The sequence below is a fragment of the Fukomys damarensis genome, unplaced genomic scaffold (genome assembly GCF_012274545.1).
Source record: "Fukomys damarensis isolate Sample0158 unplaced genomic scaffold, DMR_v1.0_HiC HiC_scaffold_39, whole genome shotgun sequence".
NCBI classification, from domain to species: Eukaryota; Metazoa; Chordata; class Mammalia; order Rodentia; family Bathyergidae; genus Fukomys; species Fukomys damarensis.
This window is the reverse complement of record NW_022900951.1, coordinates 110,947,737-110,954,610: the sequence shown is the minus strand read 5'-3', so window position 1 is coordinate 110,954,610 and position 6,874 is coordinate 110,947,737. Positions and strand designations below refer to the sequence as shown.

Here is a 6,874-nt window from a genome sequence, read left to right as displayed (position 1 = left end):
GATGAGGAAGAGGAGCTTGTGCTGAGTTGGTTCCTATTTTGGAGGAGCCAAAGAGAGGAGAGAAAAGTACAGCCTTGGTGCCAACACCCTGGTCACAGTCATTATGAGTTATTTCTGAGCTGGGAAGAAAACACTTCCAGAACTGTATTTTGATAGATAAACTTGGGAAAGGAGTAACTGTCATGTTACAGGAACTCAGGGAAAAGGGTACGTTACAATAGTAAGCTCTATGAAGAACTCTATGGAACTCAGAAACAGTCATCTCTGTTATTCAGCTAAGGATAATGGCCTTTGAGCTAGACAGAATTTGATGCAGAAGAGAAATTGGATTATATACTGTTAGAAATCACTCGGTTAGCAGGTCTTGGTATGACTTTTATGTTTGGGGGTGATGCTGAATTTGGGAGTAATGATTATCTTGATGGTACGATAGCTGTTGCGTATTCAAAAAATGAATTAAAACATTTAAAAGAAGAAAATTTGATGACTTCATCAGTGATGCTGTTAGACAAGTTGCTTTGGCAAACATCCTTCCCACCAATATGACAGACTTGGTTCCAGAAGAGGATTTAGACAAATTAAAAATAGCCATGAGATCAATAAACGGGCTTGGAAACATTTTAGAAGCCTGAAGATCAACAGTTGATCTATCTAATGTATTAGACTCTGGGATTTGTTTGCAGAAAAAATTTCAATATGTGCTGGCAACACAGCCTCGCCATGATCAAAATATTGTCGCAGTCATATTGGAAGTATGAAGAAATGCAAGGGAAGAGGGTTTAAATGTATTTATTCAGAATCTCCTGTGGGAAAAGATTGTAAGAAACAAGGGCAATCACTGCACGGAGGCCAGAGGGGGCCAAAGGGACTGTGTATATGAAAGACAAAATACAAGTGATCGTTCTAGGCATCTGTGGTCCTGCAGTCCGGAAGAACTTTCACTGACAGAGCACATCAGTTGGCTCCAACTGGCAGGAATTTAGATAAGGATATCTTTAAGCAACTATTTATAGCTCCTGTGACAGAAAAGCAGCGGACAACACATTTCAAAGATCAAATTTGTCTGTAATCCTGGAAGTACTTCTTGTTAAAAAGAGTTGGATGGCAAAAATGAGAATATTTCCTGTTGGATATATTTCAAGCATCTCTGCTTTTCACTACATTTAACACAGATTAAGGTACTTTATAATAGTGTTCATTTTGTGGATTAGACAAACAGTATATCAGTACTGAGAGACATTTGACACTAGTAATAAAATAAAATATCCTCTGGGGGGAAAAAAGCACATAAAAAAGAAAATGAGATGACATGATAGACAACTCTATGCAAAAAGACATTCTGGATAAAGTGGACAAATTTCTTGAAAACATCACTTATAGAATATCAGAAGTCTCTACAAAATAAGTATTACAAAATCTAAATAAAAATGCTCCCTCCCCCACAAAAAAGGCTGGGTGTGGTGGCTCACGCCTGTCATTCCAACACTCACAAGGGAGGCTGAGGCAGGAGGATCACTGGGAGATTGAGACCAGCCTGGGGCGACATAGTGAGTTCCAGGTCAATCTCAGCTACATAGTGAGACCCTGTCTCAAAAAAATAAATAAATAAATAAATAAATAAATAAATAAATAAATAAATAAATAAATAAAAATAAAAAGACTTCCTCCTCCAGAGCTAATTCAGTGCAGATAGTTTAATGAAAACAAGTCATCAAGAGTCTTGGTGAAAAGGGTAGGAAAAAAAAAACCTACAAAGTATGTGGGGAAAACAGCTTGAGGCCAGAATATTGAGGAATCCAGGTGCACAGAATCTTTTGCTTTTACACTAAGCCAGGTTTGCTGAACCAAAATTTCAGGCAACAACAAAGATCAGAGAGCTTCCTTTGATCTTCCTTAGAACTTTTATATGGAATGATTGTATTTCTGCTGTGAAAGGTTGAATTGTGTCACTTCACATTCATATGTTGAAGTCCTAACCCCCAGAATGTGGCTCTGTTTGAAGGTGAGACTTTTAAGGAGGTAATGGAGATCATGACGGTGGGCCTGACTGGTGAGTTGTGTCCTTGTAAGAGGACATTAGGATGCAGGCACACACACAGGCAAGTCACAGGGAAAAGACACCCCTCTGCAAGCCAAAGAGAGAGGCCTTAGGAGAGACCAATCTTGCTGACCCCTTCATTCTGAGATTCAGAACTCCAGAACAGTGAGGAAATCAATTCCATTATTTATGCCACTCAGTCTTCGCTGCTTTGTTAGGGAACCCTCGCAGATCGAGACACCTGGATTCCATAGTCAAGACAGGAAGAAGGGAAGCATGATCACCTGAGTATCCTTGAGTCAGGGTATTCTTGTTTTCCTGCCTAAGCCATTTCTACCCTTGATTTGTGATAGGCATTAAAGGTGATGTCCTTGCTCCAAGGCCACCTAGTCCAGTGATGGAAAATCAGAGTTGTCAATGATACAAATAGCCCACTATGGGCAGGGCATGGTGGCGCACACCTGTAATCCCAGCACTCAGGAGGCTGAGGTAGGAGGATCACTATGAGTTCGAGACCAGCCTGGGCTACATAGTGAGTTCCAGGTCAGTCTCAACTACATAGTGAGACTCTGTCTCAGAAAACAACAACAAAAAACAAATAGCCCACTATGGCACAAGTGCCATAGGTTCACCACGACTGACCTAGTCTCTAGGGATTGTGGAACCAGGCTCTATGTGAGGATGGATTGTCATGAGACTTGGCCCATCCAGCTAAAAGCTAGTAGGAGACTGTGTTCACTTCCCCCAGCCCCTACTAAGAACACTAGTACCTGAGAAAGATTTGAGGATATGATTTGGGACCCTTTCTTCTCACTAGATCCTCTTCTCCCTTGCTCCAGTGCCCTAGCCCCAGTTGTTTGTATGGATCCTCTTAAATGTCATGTAATAGCAATAAGCAAGGAAGTTATGGGTGTCTTCACTCCTACTCAGGTTCTGTAACCCTCCACCCCTCTGTCCCCCAGAAACTCCTCCATTATCACCATTGTGGAAGCAGAAGTTATCATGTGGAACAGTCTGTGTTGTCCTCAAAGAATCCCTTTGAAAAACTGTGGCTTGCCTTGAAACAGACCCAGAGTCTGTGATGCAGCCAACAGATGCCCAACGGGCCTGAGCAGCCACCCAGACTCTGACAAAGGCCTTTTTATCCTAGACCAAATGGAAAATTTTGTTTGTTTGTTTGTTTGTTGCTTTGTTTTCTGGTTAGAGGAGTTGTTTCTTTGCTTTTTGAGACAAGGTCTCACTATGTAGTTCAGACTGGCCTTGAACTCACTATGTAGTTCAGGCTATCCTTGAATTTACAGCAATCCTCCTGCCTCAGCCTGTCGAGTGCTAGGATTACAGGTCTGCACCACCGTGGAAAACTTTCTTTAATAAGAACTAAGCCTGAAGTTATGTGTGTGATATCTTTTGAGTTGTTTATGAAATTATCTTGAAGAAGTTCTAACTAAAGAATGAAAAGGAATTGGACCCCTTGCCTTTACCCTAGTTCAGATTCTGGGTCATCCTATTCCTGATCAGAGTGGTAGGGTTACATATTATAATACATGTACAAGAAGTAAACAAGTAAAAAGTAAAAATGAAATCCTTAATAATAATATGCATAATAGCACCAAGAACTATCAAATACCTGGAAATATACCTTTCTAAAATGTATGAGGCCTTGCTGGGCATAGTGGCACATGACTGTTCTCCAAGCACTCAGGAAGCTGAGGCAGGAGGATTGTCACTAGCTCAAGGCCAGCCTAGGCTACATAGTTCCAGGACAGCCTACTATATAGCAAGACCCTGTCTCAAAAAATAAAACAAAAGTATAAGGCCTCACCCTGAAAAGTGCAAAATATTGCTGAAATTAAATAAGCCTATTAATCATGACTTTTTAGTCTATATTTTTGGTGCACTGACACAGGGAACCTTACTGACACTGGAGGTACAATCCTTCCCACAGCTGGCCAATTTTTAAAGAGTAAGAGATTTGCCTGTGAGCACACTTCTGAAATGCAAACCAGCCAATCGAGAGCTTACAGGCCCAATCACCAACCACCTTCTTTACTGAGTGATCCCACTCCACCTGTCCAAATCACCCAAGGGCCAGGTAGCAAATAACTGGGGAGAAGCCTTTCGGTCCCAGAACCCACTGAAATTATGCAAACCAGTCAATCCTAAACCCTGATATATGCCTCACCCATTCTTCCCTATGGCAACCATTCTAAAGGCTCTTGCCAGGCCGGGGATTTAGCTCAGTGGTTCTGTTGCCTGCCTGACAAGCACAAGGTCCCAAGTTCGATCCCCAGTATCAAAAAAAAAAAAAAAAAAAAAAAAAAAAAAAAAAAAAAAAAAAAAAAAAAAAAAAAAAAAAAAAAAGAAGAAGAAGCTTACTAAAGGCTCTTGCTATCTCCTGACCATCCGTCCTTTCTGGTCTGTTGCCCACGCCCCTAATGTGGCATGCCTCCTCCTCATGGAAATTATAATCAACTCTCTTTGCAATGGCAGTCATTTTATAATCTATCGGCCTCACTATACTCAATAATAAGATCTACTGGTAAATAAACAGAAACATAAGCCGGAATTGGTGGTGCATGCCAGTAGACCCAGCACTCAGAAGGCTGAGGCAGGAGGACCTCTGTAAGTTTGAGGCCAGCCTGGGCAACATAGTGAGTTCAAGGCCAGCCTGAATATATAGCAAAACCTTGTCTCAAAATACATACATACATATGTAGATAAATAAAAACATCAGAATCATGATCTGGAAGGCTCAATATTTATAGAAGTGTTATTTCTCCCAAAATAGATATATAGAAGCAACATGATCTCAACAAAAACCTCAGCGGTTTATGTGTGTGTGTGAAAATTAATATGCTGTTTATAAAATTTATGAAGAAAGTCAAAGGGCCAGTAATAGCTAAGGCAATCTTGTCTTGGGTGACTTATGCCAACAGAAATCAAGGCTTGTTATACAGCTACAATAAACTCAATGTTATATTTATATAAAGACAGACAAAAAGACCAATAAAACTGCACAGAGATTCTAGAGATAAACCCACATAGAATAACCAAATTTATGGCATTACAGTGACATAATAGTGAACTAAGAAAGGGATATGTTCTTAATAAATGGTGCTGCAACAGTCAGATGTACAAATGGGTCAAAAGCGAACCTTAACTCCTATCTTACTGGATACATAAAAACTAATTCCAGATGAATTCCTGGCTGAAATGTCAAAGTACAGCGGTAGAGCTTTTAGGTAAATAGTCATAATTATGATCATGAAGTGAACAAAAAATTTGTTAAACAAAATGCACTAGCCTTGAAGGAGGCTAAAGCAGAAGGATCATTACGAGCTCAAGGCCTGCTTGAACTACCATAGCAAGACCCTATCTCAATAAATAAGTAAATAAATAAATACTATATGAGATAAGCATCTGTTATCAAAAAAACATCATCAGTAGTGAAAGCCAATTCACAAAATAAGAGAAGATACATATCCAACAGAGGGTTTGTATCCAATGTATATAAAGAGTGCTTAAAACTAACTGCAAATGAGAATATTGGGGCTGCAACACAACTTAGTGATCCAGCATTTCCCCAGCATGTGAGTCCCTGGGATCTATCTCCAGCAATGAAAAGCAAAAACAAAAGCAAAACCAGGAAAAGAGTAGAAACATTGGCAGAAAACATGAGCGGTATTTCTAAATGACCAATAAACATTAAAATGTGCATTGCTTCATTACCCATCAGGAAAGTGCAAATTAAATCCACAATGTTACAGCATCACAAATCCGTTAGGATGGCTGTTTTGTGAGACTGTGAGACAGCCGGGATTTTCCTACTCTGATGTTATCAGTATATCTTGGTTGCAACCACCTACAAAAATTGTTTGAAGAATCTGAATAAATTCATTTCTTATAACCCAGAAGCACTAATCCAAGGTCTATACCTAACAGGAATTTATGCATCTGTTTACCAATACACATATATGAGAATATTCAAAGCAACACATTGATTTATTTTAGTACTGGGTATTGAAACCAAGGCTTCCAGTGAACTTCATCCATAATCCCATAGCAACACACTTTGTAATAGCCAATAACTGGATACTTACCCAAATGGTCATGAAAAGTAGAATGAACTATATATAATCACATAATGGAATACTAAATATGAAGATAAACGCACTACAGGTACACACCTAGATATGGGTCAGTCTCAGAAGCATAATATTTAGTAAAGATGACAAAAACAAAAGAATACAGGTCTGGGGATGTAGCTCAGTAGCAAGGCACTTGCTTAGCAATCTCTAATTCTTCAAAAAAGAGAAGAAAAGAAAGAAAAAATGCAGCAACAATAAAAAACCCTATGCTCAATTTGCTTTATATAAAGACCAAAATCATGCAAAATTATTGTGTTAGAAATCAGAACACTAACAAATGCTGGAGGGGCTCTGGAGAAAAAAGAACCCTTCTTCACTGTTGGTGGGCATGTAGACTGGTACAACTACTGTGGAAATCAGTGTGGAGATTCTTTAAAAAACTAAAACTGCACATCTATAAATACCAAATAGTTTCTGTGGTGTGAAAAACTATAATGGTACATAAGATCCTAATGATATAATTGACAATGTGAAATAGGAAGAAAGGGGCTAAAGGTGTAGGGAAAGGGGGAAGGGTAGGGGCAAGGAGATAAGGGAAAAGAAAAAATATGAGAAAATGAAAAAATGGAAATAAAGTGTTTGTAAATGGGGAGGGGAGGAGGGGGTGAAGGTAGGGCAGGGACAAGGGGAAAAAATGAGAACCAAGACCTATCATGTAAAGGTGCAAGATCCCAATGATGAATGTAAC

General features: G+C 39.4%; 1 pseudogene; it reads left to right on the top strand.

Annotated features, from left to right (window-relative positions):
- The first annotated feature begins 241 nt into the window (after positions 1 to 241).
- Positions 242 to 1,069, top strand: LOC104855454 (annotated as a pseudogene).
- Positions 1,070 to 6,874: the final 5,805 nt, after the last annotated feature.